The sequence below is a fragment of the Tamandua tetradactyla genome, chromosome 19 (genome assembly GCF_023851605.1).
Source record: "Tamandua tetradactyla isolate mTamTet1 chromosome 19, mTamTet1.pri, whole genome shotgun sequence".
Classification (NCBI taxonomy): Eukaryota; Metazoa; Chordata; class Mammalia; order Pilosa; family Myrmecophagidae; genus Tamandua; species Tamandua tetradactyla.
The window spans coordinates 47,319,014-47,334,759 of record NC_135345.1 but is presented as its reverse complement, the minus strand read 5'-3'; the positions used below and the strand labels follow the sequence as shown (position 1 = coordinate 47,334,759).

General features: G+C 35.4%; 1 long non-coding RNA gene and 1 other non-coding gene across 5 annotated transcripts in view; one reads left to right on the top strand and one right to left on the bottom strand.

Moving 5' to 3' along the window:
* LOC143663197 (uncharacterized) overlaps nt 1-15,746 on the bottom strand; it is a 129,126-nt gene that overhangs the window by 17,427 nt on the left and 95,953 nt on the right. The gene's annotated exons all lie outside the window — the stretch shown is intronic.
* Nucleotides 3,607-3,712, top strand: LOC143663797 (U6 spliceosomal RNA). Its single transcript, XR_013166179.1, has one exon. It is a non-coding gene; the product is annotated as a U6 spliceosomal RNA (small nuclear RNA).

Here is a 15,746-nt window from a genome sequence, read left to right as displayed (position 1 = left end):
ATGATCTTGGAGAAGATGTCATTGGAGCAGTTGGTGAAACTTAATTAAGGCCTACAGATTAAATATTAATACTAAGGTACTAATTAATCCTGATTTTGATAATTACACTGCTTATGAAAAAGAATGTCCTTGTTTTTAGAAAATATAATTGGAGTATTTAGCAATAAAGGGATAGCATATATGAAATAGATATATATAAATAGTTACATATATAAATAGTTACTCTCAAATAGTTCATAAAAGAAAATGGAAGAGAGAGAGACTGACAGAGGAACAAAAGCAGTTAATTTAAAATTTGAGAAACCTGGGTTAAAGATAAGGAATACTTTGTACAATTTTGGCAACTTTTCTTTAATTCTGAAATTATTTCGAATATTAGGATTTTGAAAGAGGTAATTCTATAAGTCTCCCAAGTTAAGAATAAGCTGCTTGATTTTTCACAGCTGGTATATTAAGTTGCGACAGATAGGCAAGGCATGTGCTAGCTGTGATGGTGAATTCAGAAGAGTTCATGTTTTGGGAGTATACTTCATATTTTCTAAGTTGTTATTTTAGATTACATATTTTCCAAACCCTCTTATGTTTATGTCAATAAAAGGTGGGTCATTGATGTCATAAGTTATTTAAAGTGTTACTTATTTCCCAAGAAAATTGTTAAAACATTGAAAAGATCATTGAAATATAAAAATTATTATATTTTTTATTCCAATGGTTCTCAACTGGAGCCCATTTGCCCACCAGTAACATTCAAAAATATTTAGAGACATATTTTTTGTCACAAGCCTTCGGGTGGGTAAGGGTGCTACTGGCATCTAGTAAAAAAGAGACAGGGGTATTGCTAAACATCCTAAAATGCATAGGATGGCCCCCACTCAAAGCAGTTATCTGACTCAAAATGTCAGTAGTGTCCATGTTGAAAAGCCTTGCTTTTCCAAACCTATCAAGGATTACTGATTGATTTCTTCCAAATCTGCCGTAACATGTAAATACAAATCAAAATCTCATTTGTTGTCTCACTAGGTTTTTATAGTGTTGGAAATGCCTAGTAAATACTGACAACAACATGTTGTTATTATTGTGTATTTTTGTCAGTGCTATACATTTTGCTTAGCCTTTATCTGTACATTACAGCCACTCATTGGATCATTTACATGACCAGTTTGGATTCTTAAATTAGTCTTATATTAAGTTTTTAAGTATAATTCATCTTTTTTCTTCATGACTCAAAGCTGTAGCATGGCAGTGACCATGATGCTCATTATGCCTGATAGAAAAAAAGAGTCACAAACAAAAGATTGGAAAATCAAGATCCTAAATGAGAATTCTATTTCCCCATTCTTTCTTTCCTCCCGTTATTCTAACCCACCTTATGCCCTTGCACATCCATCTCTGCTTCTCAAAATCTCATCTATGTTCAATCCAATCTTAAATACCATCTCTTCCAAAAAGCATCTAGGATGATTCAAAACTGAATTAATCTCTCCATTATCAATGCACCAAAAGGACAAATATAAAGAATGCTGTTATGACACATGGCACAGAATAATCATTTTGGTTATTTCTCTTTTCCCCACTATAGTAACATTACAAAGGAAAAGGATCATGCTATTCATTTTTCTTTTCTGCAGAGCACCTAATGCAATGTTTCAGAAATTGTACATTTTGCAAAATCTGGCAAATAATGTCATGTAAAGCAATTATAATAACAAATATCCCCTATGTACAGTACTAAACATCTTACACATATTGACTCATCTATTCCTGGCAAATTTTTGCAGTGTAAACTTATTATCCTCCTTCAGGTTGAAAGAACTGTGGCCCAGAAAAGGTAAATTTGGCCAGTGTCATTCAGTTCTAGGGGTCAAACACTTAACCACTAAGATATGACATTTTGTATACATATTTGACAAATATTTATTAAATGATAAAATTCAGAATAATCAGAATTAAGATTTTTATATTAGATAAAATTGATAAATGTTAAATACCAGGGTAAGAGTCAGATATAAGTAATATAAAAATCATCAAAAGTCCAAGCACCTGGTTTTTTATATTTTACAGAATTGGAATGAATTTTGATTAAATTAATTTACCCTCAGTTAAAACCTCCGTAACTTTTAGCACATCTGATGAGCTGATCTGATTTAGTCTGACGGTGAGAGGAAATAGCTACATCTGGGCATGCTGAGTAACAGCAAAGAGAAAGGTCATTCTCTACTAGAGAATAGAAAGAAACATAAAAGGAAATTCAATGCAAGCATGTGTTTATGTGAAAGGTTAAAATAAATCTAGCAACTCCACTGCTTTCAGGAATCAGAGAGTTCTTGGGTGTGCTTACACATAATTACCAGTTATCATGCAAACCATGACATTCAGCAACCCTGGGACGTTTGCTAATATTTAAAGGTTGAGCAATACCTTTGGACTTGGGTAAATAGGAATGTTCCTTGCAAGCCAAAATTTCTGGGGATTGTTTTGTTTTCAGTTTTAATGCACACTCTCAAAATCATAAAGCAAATCACAACCAAAAATAAGAGATTTTTCTCTTATCTTTAGCCAAATGTGCCCATCCTAGGTATAATTGCTACCTGCTTTGTCTGACCCTTTGTTTGAGAGTCATGATATGACATTTACACTTCCTGCATAGTATCCTAAAGGGAGAAGGTACTAAATCAAAAGTTAATTTATATAATTTAGTTAGGTAATTTGAAAGATTAATGAAATAGATCTTTCACACTCTCCCAATAGAGAGAGGCAACTAAAGGAATCATTTCACATTATTTTTACCAAATACAAATTGCAGTTTTGTGAGAGAAAGTAGCAATATAAATCATTCGTTTTTTTCTAACAAAAATTTGCAACTCTGGGACCAAACTTATGTGCCTGCACTATTTTCTGTGAAGTAGAAAGATAGCAGAAGCCACACCTCCTTAACCTTGAATATTTCTAACTTAAAAATTAATTGCTGGGTGGTGTGACAGTGGCTCAGTGGCAAAATTCTCGCCTGCCGTGTGGAGACCCGGTTTCGATTCCCATTGCCTGCCCATGCAAAAAATAAAATAAAATAAAATAAATTGCCAACAACAAGATGATGGCTGTGTTGAGTAACAGTACAGACTATAGGCCCATACTTAAGATAAAAAATTAAATTCTAGTCTTTAAACTGCCACTTCTTTCTCTGAAACATTGACCAGGTCATTTAACCTGGCAAGATCTGTTCATACATAAAATGAACTGGATGGTTCATGGCAAATTTCCAGAACTTTTAAACCAAAATTCAAGTAATATCTAGAAGGCAGAGAATATACCTTTACTTCTTTTCTCTGTTATTGTAGGTGCATAAATATGTAACCAAGAATTTCCTTATTCCCTAGAAAAAACTACGTTTTACAGTGTTTTCTGTTTGTTTTTTTTTTGAGCACTCAATTACTTTGCAATCTTTTAATCCTCTTAACACTCTGAGATCTTGAGAGAGCTGCTTAACCCCTTTTATGCCTTAACTTACTTCTCTGTAAAATGGAGATGATAACTGCAGCTCCTCATAGGGTCCTTGTGGGGACTCAATGTGTTAGTGGATGAATATAAAGCTTTAAAATAGTGTTTAGCGTGCTCGCTTTGGCAGCACATATACTAAAATTGGAACCATACAGAGAAGATTAGATGGCCCCTGCGCAAGGATGACACACAAATTTGTAAAGTGTTCCATATTTTTTAAAAAAAGAAAAAAAAATTGTGTTTAGCATATGATAAGTGCTTAACCAATGTTAGCTCTCATGCATATTAGCCCCATTTTAAAAATGAGAAAACTGAGGCTGAGGGAAATTATTAAACATGCCCATGGTCACATAATTTGAAAATAATAGAAGAATTTGAGCATTTATTTTGACTCCATTGCCCACATCTAAGTCACCCTTTGAGCATCTTCGGCCAGATACAAGGAAAATTCGTTCATGTTTATGTATTTATGACCGAGCACAGAGAGAATATATATAAGGTACACATTATTCAAATATAAGATATGTTTAAAGAAAAAAAAGACTCCTAAACTTGTTACATAAAAGAAAAGCTGAGAAATCATATTGCTATAGTGAATGTTGTAGTAACAGGATTTCCCTTGTTGCCAGTTGAGAAACATGTAGAAGTGTGAAAGGGAAGAATGCCATAAATCAAAGCTGAATAATCAATCCAAATCAAGAAAAAAAAATGCCAATGAGCCCAAAACGCATTTGTCTGCAAAGCTTTAATAAATGTGATTCCATAAATACTACTCAATATAAAGTATAAATTAGGCTGTTGTCTCTCAAAAATTAGTTTAAGTGCAAGCTGGAAGAATTTGTGCTTAGGCTGATATAAAATTCAGTAAACATAGAAACTCTGAAGGGAGAGAAAATAATAATAAAAGTTTCAAAAGGTTATATGAATACTGTAATTATCAGTGCAGAATGAAAGCATTTTATCTTTCTATGTCCAAACAGGAAAATGAATACCAAAAAAATATTCTCATGGGAAAAATAAGCTCCAGAAATGTTTTGAAAAATGACAACAATTCTAATATATAAATGCTTAGACATTCAAGTTAAACTATAAATGAAATAACACTCATTTTGGCATATATGTTTAATGTACTTCTTTTAAAACATATTTCACATTTCAAATTAAACATGTCTTGCAAATAGAAACTGTGTTTTAGTCAATGTTAGAGAAAACAAAGTTTATGTAGAAAGAATTAAGGAATAATATATCATTAAGAGTTTAAATAGTACTCAGTAGTTAAAGGAAAATAGATTGAAGTTAGTTGTCCTGGGATATAAATTCCTGCTCTATTTTTTACTTAGATATATGACTTTAGGCAATCTGCTTGCTACTCTTCATAAAAAAATCAGAATGATGATAAAATTCACCTTACAGAGGTGTGAGAATTAAATGCCATAATGCATAGAAAGTACTTAGAACAGCATCTGGCATACAGTTATATGTTCAAAAATAGCTGTTCATAGTAATAATATTAATATCTAAATTAAAGATGGTAACTGTACAAATGAGCTCAGAAGAATTTAAGAGCAAGAAAAGTATAAATTTGCTGCTCTGGAGCATGGTAGGAGTCACCTAATATCTACCTCTTTGGAAACAGAACTGATAGCAGAGCTACCATGTTGGGGCAATAACCTGGCTGTGCACACGCCCTTCAGTCCCATTCCTTAGAATGGGGTTTCTCTTCTCTGCAATATCTGAAGCTCATTTTTAAATATGAAGTTCTATAATTACCTAGATGACACCAAATGGAATATACCTTGAAGACAGTTGTGTACAGAAATTTACTGCAATGATTTTTATCAATTAAGTTGAATTGCACAAAGTGTTGAATATATCTAGAGAAATAATTGTCATAAATATAAAAGGCTAGGGGGGATCTGGAATCACAGATAGCTCTATGGGGTGCAGCAAAGCACATTGAGCTCAACTGGTTTTCAAATGACTATTAAAGAATAGTCTGAGAGATACATGCAGCTTGATAATACAAAAGGATATGTTATTTTTCGCCTCCTGTCACCCTGTCTTTGTCTACAATCTTTTGTACATAGTAGGCATTCAATGAATGTATGTTAAATGAACAGCTCAGTTATAAAATCAGTATTAAGCTGTTAAGAATATAGAATTTAAAAACAATGTAAGAATTTCAGTCAAAAAAAATTTAAAGATCATTTTAACCCAGTTCACAGTTTAACAGATTAGACTCAGAAGGGTAAAGGGACTTGATCAGGTCACTCAGCTAATTATTGGCAGAGCCACAGCCAGAATCCAAGCCTCAATTCTGAATTCAACTGGGGGACATATGAAATTAGAACTAAAATGGAAATTGTAAATATATGCATTGAATTATAACATGTAAATTTGTCAGTAAGCGCACATCAACTAAATATTGTTGATAATGAAACTAATCCCATACAGAGACATGAAAAGGTTTTAAAGAACAGAGATCTTAGTTTTAGTCCTGATCCTCAGGTTCCTAAGAAGTAAAATAAAGGTTTTGAACTAAGTAATCCAATCTGATTCCAATATTAACTTATGAAGTACACCGTCTATCTTCTGCACTGAGCTAGATGCTGGGTAGACTAAGATAAATGAGATGCAGCTCATGCCATGAGAGGCAGATGTATGATAAGGAGTGAATATGTAGCGTTCTAAGCCAATCTTCATGTATTCAACTCCTGGTTCTAACATTTACTAGTTATGTGACCTTGAGCAGTTGCTTAATCTCTCTAGTCCTCAGTTCCTCCTCTGTAAACTTGAAATGATAGTAATAACATGCCTGATAGAGTTAAGGACTGTATATAAGTTTATAAACTGCCAGAATACAATATACCAGAAAAGGAATGGCTTTTAAAAAGGGAATTTAAAAAGTTGCAAGTTTGCAAGCCTATAAAAATGTCCAAACTAAAGGCATCCAGGGAAAAAGACCTTAATTCAAGGAGGGCCAATAGGTCTGGAATGCCTGCCATTAGTAGTAATGGGGCTGGCATGTGCCAGACCTTTGCTCCTGGGCTCTGTTGCTTTCAGTGTTTGTTCCTGTGGGAGTACCTCACTTTGCTTCTCTGGGGCTGGCTTTCATCTCTTGGGTTCCCTTAGCTCTCTCCAGATTTTGGCTTGCTCTCTCCAGATTTTGGCTTATCTCATGGCCACGTGAGAGTCCAAGCTGGACTCCAAGCATCTCCAAATACCTGTGTCTCTGTTCTCTGAAGCAACTGTCCTCCAAGCATCTATATCTGCTCTCTTGGTTAGCTCTGAGGCTTCTGTCATTTCTGGCTCTCTGCAAAATGTTTTCCCTTTAAAAGATTCCAGTAAACTAATCAGCACCACCTGGAATGAGTAGAATAGCATCACCATCTAATAGAAAGTTCACACCCACAAATTTGACGTGCCACATCTCCATGGAGTTAATCTAATCAAAGTTTTCTGCCCTAAATATTGAATTGGGACTAAAAGAAACAATTGCCCCCACGAGATTGAATCAGGGTTGAAACATGGTTTTTTGGGGGTACATGATACTTTCCCATGGCACAAAGACTGACTAAGTTATTAAGTATATAGTATGTGAATAATGTCTGCAACTGTTCTATAAATATTAGCCATGGATATAAGAAGCTCATAATCTAGTAAGTAAAATACAAATATATATATATATATATTCATATTTATATATTATGTGTCTATATACACTATGAAAATTTACTGTTGGATTTAGAAATGAGATATAGTCTAAAGGTCATTTTCAATCTTCTGAGAAATCCATTCTCATGGAAAGGACAGGTAAATTTCAAAGGTTGAAGAGTGTAAGGTGAGAAAATATAGGCAATGGATATGAGCTACACTTTTTAAATTAATTTATCCATTGACTCACTCATTCATTTGACAAATACAGGGACCTGCAACACACAGTGTGCACAGTACTATTATGCCAGATGTACACCTCAGGTGTCCAACCTCGGAAATAGACAGCTATATGATCTTGTCCTCCTAGGTCTTAGCCTATAAAAAATGACCCTTAGTAGAGGGGGAAACAAGGTGGATGACCTGAGACATATTGTATTAATAAAAGTAAAAAAGATAAGACTTAATCTTAAAAGGAGTTCCATCTGTAAATCACCATGAGCAAAATGGGGTGCTAGAGTGCAGTTAACGTAAAGAGCTGGAGATACTACCTCAGAAAAGTGAAGATGCTTACTGATGTGAGATATGAGTTTTCACAAAACATAGTGGAAGGAAAGAAAAGAAAGGAAGGGGATGCCAGGGAAGGGACTGACTTTAGTTTGGTAGTGTGGGATATAGGGAGTCGGGGGATGGGAGGAGAGAAAGGAGGGAGGACAGGAGTGGATAAAAAGGAAAACAATAAGGGTTTAACTGGACTTGCAGTGTCAGAACAAGTTAGGTGGGTGAAAAACTTTTTTAGCTAATCTATTCCAGTTGTTTGATTCTATGATTCTCTCAAAAGAAGAAATGCAATTGCACATCTCAGAACATTCAGCCTTTCTCTCAATGTGAGTAATTAATAAGCAATACTCTATACTTAAGTGTGACCTTAGTGACCCATTCAGATTTATTTGTTTCTGGTTTCCATAATTAAACACAGTTGCTTAACCTCAGTTGTCAAACCAAGAACCCCTGGAGATAACTAATTAGCATAACTGCTAGAAATTGTTGGGAGTTATGACAAGTCTATGCTTCTAATTTACAAGACTTATTTCATCATTTGAGCCCAAGCAAGCAAATTTATTTCCAAGAATAAATTTAGTAAGAAGACAATCTAAGTTTTAAAAAATCTCTCTTAAAAGCCATATGAAAACACAATGATAGTAAAGCTCTCTTCTTTGTAGTTTTGATACTGCATAGCTTACAGGATCTCCAAGCTGGAAAAGCTGCTCCATATTTGTCACATACCCAAGAGTCAAGTTGGTCTCATTATAACTGAGCATAATAATTTTATACTTGCCGTAACTAAGGCAATAATAGGGACCTAAGCACATCAGTCTCATGTCACAGGGCCAATACTATAAATGATACTCAATACTTACAAAGGGAACTTCTACAGGGACTGATCAATAATTCCAAGGTATGATAAGGGCTATAAATACTATCAATGAACAAATCTAAGATTTTGTTCTCCAAAGTGAAGAGAGTGGAAAGGAGAAACACACATACAATAAAGGTACAAGCACAGGTGCGTAACCAGCCAACCCATTAGATTACACAGATGAGAAAATCGGGGAAACTTTTTCATAGAAACATAAAAAATATAGCACTTTTTTTCTCAGATGATGAGCTATGAATACTTTTAGTTCCAGCTAGGACATAATAACAGTAAGTTCCATGGCAGAACATGCTTCCATTGCAACTACTAAAAATATATATAATTTGTAATGTATACATACACACCCACACATTTGTCAAGACAGACTGAAGAGTTGTGGGAAAAATTAGGGACAATGAATTGGATGTCAGAGAAAGGATAGCTTTTCTGAGGGAGCAATCCATGGACATTTTCTTCTGTGGTAGAGTTGTCAGATACAGTACAGGCAATACTAATCTATGGGAAAAACTGCCAATTTTGGGTACAAGCTGTGGATTGAGCTTGGCCCATACAGAAATACTGTACTGGGAGAAAGCAAAAGCAGAAAGGCTTTTGACACTCATCCAGGGATACTTTAACAATTAGGAAGTGCCCCAAATCCTAAACATGCAATTAGATTTTCCCATGGTACAATTCTAGGTTTCATGAGAGGCTGGGGAACACATATAAGACAGAACTTTCTCAGAGTGTTGTAGTATTTAGGAAACTCATAGCTCTGCTTCTATACCAGACTAAGTGTGGAAATACATCAGGTTGGAGACTATAGAGAAAATTTCAAAACCTCTGCAGTGTAGATTGAATCTCCTAATCTTTCAAGACAGAGGATATCATGACCCACCAGACTCTCAAGAAAATTGTTAAATAAGACATAACAGAGAAAAGAAAGAATCAGAGGTAGACAGAATCTCAACAAACCTGTAATCCAACACTGACCCAACTCAGTCCCTAACTGGAATGAGGAAAAGACAAGCTTTTCAGGAAAAAGACAACATCATTTGGAGGTACAACAGAAATTCCCTTTAAATACAAAACCCATCACATAATGAAAAATTAATAGACATGCCAAGAGGAGAAAATATAACTGATAATTAAAAGAAAAGTGAACAGTAGAAACAGACTTAGAGATTGTGGTAAATGTGCACCAAGATGATCTCCAATGATGCCTGATTCCTGGTATTATGTATATATATAATATATATATATATATATGTATACCCTCTGGTAGTCTCCTCCCACATTGACTAGGGATGATGTTGTAATCAACAGAATATTGCAGGAATAACAGTGTGTGACGTATAAAGCTGGATCATGAAAGATTTTGCAACTTCTTCCTTACTGCCTCTTGACTCATTAGCCCTGGGCTAAGCCAGCTGCCATGTCATGAGGATGCCCAAGAAGCCCCAATGGGAGGTCCAGGTCAGGCTTCATGCCGATATCTAGCAAAGGACTGAATATTCCTACCATCAGGTACATAAATGAACCATCTTTGAAGTGGAGCTTTCTATTCCAATCAAATTTTTGGATCATTGTAGGCTCAGACTATATCTTGATGGCAACTTCACAAAGGAACCCAACCTAGAACCATAAAGCTTTGCCTAGGACAGTGGCTTTCAATGGGACCAGGTAGGGGTGGGGCATTTTGACTCCAGGGAGACACTGACCATGTCTGAAGACAATTTGTCACAACTGGAAGGGTATTGTCATCTACTAGGTAGAGGACAGGGATGATGGTCAACATCCTGCAATACACAGCACCCCCTCCCCAAACAAAGAACTATCTGACCAAAATGTCACATCAAGTTTGAGAAACTTTGCCCTAGGAAAATCTACATTTATCCATTTAGAGCTATAGTTTACTCATAACGCTTTTAGTTTAGTTTAGTTTTGTTTTTTTTTTTCAGATAGTATCTTTGTAACATTTAACAGGTTTTGTTAGCAGAAATCCAACGTAGGTATATTTCTAGGTTTCTTACTTGCCAGGAAGAAGAGCAACTTAAGTTCTAAAAATCCCCACTCCAAGACTTCAAAATGGCTTTGTTTCTACATGGAATTTCACATGCATATTTAAATTGAGGTACTGAATTCTGTTTTATACTGATTTGTTGTTTTCCTAAGTTAAAATATGGCAAAACCTGTAGAGTAAATATGATTCATTCTGGGCACATTATAATTGAAAAAAATATTGAGAATATTTTATTGAAATATTATCAGTGCTTCCTACTCATGCTGAAGAGAATTGTTTCTATGTTATAAGCTAATTTATTCTTAAAAGATACTTCTAATGACTACTTCATTGCTTTAGTTTGCAAAAGCTGCTAGAATGCAATATATCAAAAATTTAAAAAGAAAAATTTTAAGTGCAAGTTTACAGCTCTATGACCATGAAAAATGGCCAAATTAAGGCATCCAGAGAAAGATACCTGAACTCCAAAGAAAAAGGCTGATTAAGTTTGGGGTTTCTCTCTCAAGTGGGAGGGCACATGGCGATGTCTGCTAGCTTTCTCTCCTCATTTCATAAGGCTTCTCCGGGCATGCTTTCCTTCTGCTCCAAAGGTCTCTGGCTGTGTGAGCTCTGTTGGCTCTAAACCTTTTCCAAAATTGTTCCCTCAAAGGACTCCAGTAAGCAACCTCACCTTGAAAGGGTGGAGACACATCTCCATGGAAACCATCTAATCAAAAGTTACCACCTACAATTGAATGGATCGCATCTCCATGCAAACAGTAAATAAGATCCCATCCAGCAATATTGAATGAGGATTAAAAGACATGACTTTTCTAGGGTACTTAGTAGCTTCAAACTGACACATTCACCTTATGTGTTTATTGATGAAATAAATATATTATCATTTTACTCTATAATTCACTCAAACCCTACAAACAGACACTAAAGGAAGAAAAGTGGATATGTCCTTTTTACTGCTGTCATTTAAAATGAGTTCATTTAAAACTACTTATTTGAGACATTAAGAAGTTTATGTTTCATAATTGCAAGCAATGTTAATTTGATACAGTTCTAATTGTACTGCATGATAATTTCACTAGGCATAACTACACAAATGACATTTGATTTGGCCTTTGTATATACAAAATATTAGAAAGATTTTTTTTTCCTGGCAGCCAATTTTATATTCATTAAGAGAGAAAAGCCTGATGGAAGTGTTGTGAACCTCTGATATGCAGTTTTAGTAAAGACACTTGGATTAAAAAATTGAAATGAAGCAAAATAAAATTTGTCATGCCTTCTAAAATGAGATATATCAATCCCTTGCTTTAATACTTTAGAGTTCCTAAGGAACAGGGGTGATAATGTGAGTAGAAATCTGGACTAAGAGATGTACATAAATAAGAAAGTTATGTAGATGCATGGAAGTTGAATCCTTTCCTCTAGTAAATTTAGCAAGCGCTGCAAGTAGTTGTAGAATCACATATTCGTAAGGGCTGTGGAAATAGTCATCTTATTTTTTCATCTTGCTAGTGGTGAAAATGAATCCTATAAAGATTACTTGACTTAAGTTCTGAAGTTGAAGCAGACCCAGGAATATAATTTATGTTTCTTTATAGTCAGTTCATCAGTAGCTTCACTTTGGGATAACATAGAAAGCTTAGTTTGGAGACAACTTTGGACAGAATTCTGACAAGTTTGGGGAGGGGACTTTTTATAACATTCAAGGTCATATGGAGATGGCAAAGGAAAAAAACAGTTGGTTCCTCGATGGCCCCAACAACTCTCCTCAGGTGACCCAGGACTAAGCTGCATCTGCTGGGAAGTTTAGTGCGACAAGGCCTCCAGTTGAAACCAACGCAGATATACAAAGAAATATCAGTTAACAGGAAGTTTTCAAGTCAACAAGATTAAAACCCAGATTAGTGAGTTAAGAGTATTTCAGTTGGGATGATCCCTGCCCTTCACTTTCAATCTCTATCAATATGAGATGTATCAAGGAATCCAGGTCTCTCTTCTAAAGCAAAACCTGTGGAGCACAGGCCCAACTTTTCCAAGGGAGCCACGTGCTCTACCAGCCTGCACCTGTAAATTTCCTTAGGACAAAATCATGTGCCAAGGGTAGCCTTTGCCTCTAGTTCAACAGAGACACAAAGAAAGGTAAAGCACAGTCAAATAATGGCATAATATCATATTATAAGATAAAAAGTATAGAATATACATGCAATTGCCTATCTAGTCACTTGTCTATCAAATGTAGCTCTAAGGCACTCCCAGGAGTAATATCTCTGTTTCAGTCCTACATCAAGGATTTAATATAGTTTGTCAATTTGGTATAATAACCACTCATAACTGGACTCACTATAGTTTAAGAGAAAAACTATAGGAACCTAAGTTGAGAATGTGGCATGTGAAAAACAAAAGAAGTAAACATAGCTCCCTGTCACAGCAAAACATTTTCAGGAAACATTTAAATATAGGTTCTTATTAAAATGCAGAATAATCGATATAATTCTTCCTGCCAATGCACTGTGGTTTAGAGACACAAGAGGATTTCAGGTGACAACAACAGGCAATTTTGGTAAGTGCACACTGGAGTAGAATTGAATTTCTATGACTCAGAATTAACTAACAGGAACAAATAACTTGAATAAAAATACAGATGAGAAAGTATGTTTATTAAAGATAATCTGAAATGATCCATGATCACTTTACTAACATTAGCATAATAAATAACTAGTCTGTCCGGGTGAACAGCATGGTTCATAAATAATTTGGGATCATCGAAAGAGATAGATGATTAACAAGTACAATGAGGTTGGTGGATCAATTAATACAAAGACCAATTACACTGATATATTTATACTTCACTTCATTCTAAATTAATTTTTTTGGTTATATTACAAGTCTAGGTGAGTTTTTAAAGTATGTTACTGGCATTGTTAAAGGTTTTAAATACATTTTTTAAACAAGAGCTTTATTGAGTTATAGCTTACATACATAAAAGTCACCCTTTAAACTGTGCAATTCAGTGTTTTTAGGAATATGCACAAAGTCGTGCAAACATCACTACTATTTATTTTAGAACATTTTAATCACCCCAACAGAAAACCCATACCCTTAGCAGTGACTCCCTCTGCACCTCGCCCAGCATTCCAGACCAGACAAACCATCTAATTGCTATCGCTATGAACTTGACTATTTAAGACATTTCATATAAATGGAATCACACACTCTGTGGTCTTTTATGACTAGTTTCTTTTACTTGGTATAATGTTTTCAAGGTTCATCCATGTTGAACCAGGTTCCAGAAATTTATTTCTTTTCATTGACATATAATATTGCATTGTATGGATGTGCCATATCTTATTTGTTCATTCATCTGTAGATGAAAATTTGGGTTGTTATAAGTTTTTTGGATAATGTGAAAATATCTCCTGTGAACATTTAAGTGAAAGTTTTTGTGTGTTTTCAACTCTCTTGGACATATACCTAGTTGAGGAATTGCTGAATTTTTTCTTCGTCAAACACTTGAATAACAGCTAAACTATTTTCCACAGTACTTGCACCATTTTACAACCCCACCAGCAATGAAAGAGGGTTTGAATTTCTCCACACATTTGCCAACTGTTGTTTTTGTCAGTCTTCTAACCATTCCAGAGGGTCTGAAGGGGAAGGCAACTGCATCATACCCCCCACAAAGGCATGCTCAAGTCTTAACCCCCACTCTTATGAGTGTGAATGTTGGTAGAAAATAAACATTAAAGGCAACTGTAATGAGACTCAGAGAAAATGGAGAGAACTATGGAGATACTTTCTGTCATCTTAAAGAATACACGTATTGTCATGAACCAAATATTGGCAGAAATATGGATGTAAATGGTACCCCGGGTGGGAACTTAGAAGGAAATGATTAAAGTGTTATTAGAGACTAGAGAACAGGCAATCCTTGTTATAAAGTAGCAGAAAACTTTGATAAATTCTGTCTGGATGTTGGCTTGAAAGTGGAACTTGTAAGTGATGAAATTGGCTATTTAGCTGAGGAGATTTCCAAACAAAGTCTGGAAGATGCAGCCTGGTTTATCCTTGCTGCTTGTTGTAAAATATGAGGAAAAAAAGAGAGATAAACTGAGTAATTACTGAAATGATTTAAGGTTTGGGGAAAATTGGGATGTAGAGATGGATTTTGTATGTGGGAAGAAAATGTATTTTGGGGTTCCAGAGAGCTGACTGTGAGAGATTGCATCATGTTTCCCACTAAGATATATTCAAGCCCCAAGTCCCAGCCCAGTGGCTCTGGACCCATTTGTAAATTGGACCTTCAAAGACCCTATTTGGATGATTCCAAAGCGAATCAGGGTGAACCTTAATCCATGGCAATGTCTTTATAAGGAGAGGACATTTTCACACAGTCAAGAGAAATCATAGAAAGAAAGAGAGAGAGAGCTCCCTGTGACAGGGTAAGAGATTCTTATAAAGCCAAGAAACCCCAAGGATTGTTAGAAAGCCAACACCAAAAAACTACAATCTCTGTAGTGCTTTGGAGCCGTATATACCCCCAGAAAAACATGTTCTTAGGTATAATCCATTCCTGCAGGTGTGAACCCATTGTAAATAAGATTTTTTGATGAGGCTACTAGAGTGAAGGTGTGGACTACCTCAATCAGGACGAGTCTTAATTCTATTACTGTAGTTCTCTATAAGCAGAGTGAAATTCAGACAAAGAAAGGGAAAGTGAGAGGGAGCAGGCAGAAACTGAAATCAAAGGAACCAGGAGGAGGAGAGGTTAGAAGAGGCTGCCATGCACCTTGCATTTGAGAAGCTATGGTTCAAGCATTGCTGGCAGCCAGTCCCGGAATGTCACAGTTTTCAGGGAGAAAGCATCCCCTTGATGAGGCCTTGGTTCAGACTTTTTCCTAACCTCAACAATGTGATCCATTAAATTCCCATTGTTTAACTCAAATCGTTTCATTGTATTTGCTTGAGCAGCCTAGGAAATTAAAACAGCCTCCAAGAGAAAGTATGGCCTGTCAATACTTTGACATTAGATTTCTAGACTCCAAATAGTAATCCAATAAATTCCTTTTGTTTAAGCCAATCAGTATCTGGCATTTATCATAGCAGGTGGAACAAGCTGAGACAAAGGGTATCTCATTGTCAAAGACATTAATCTGTATT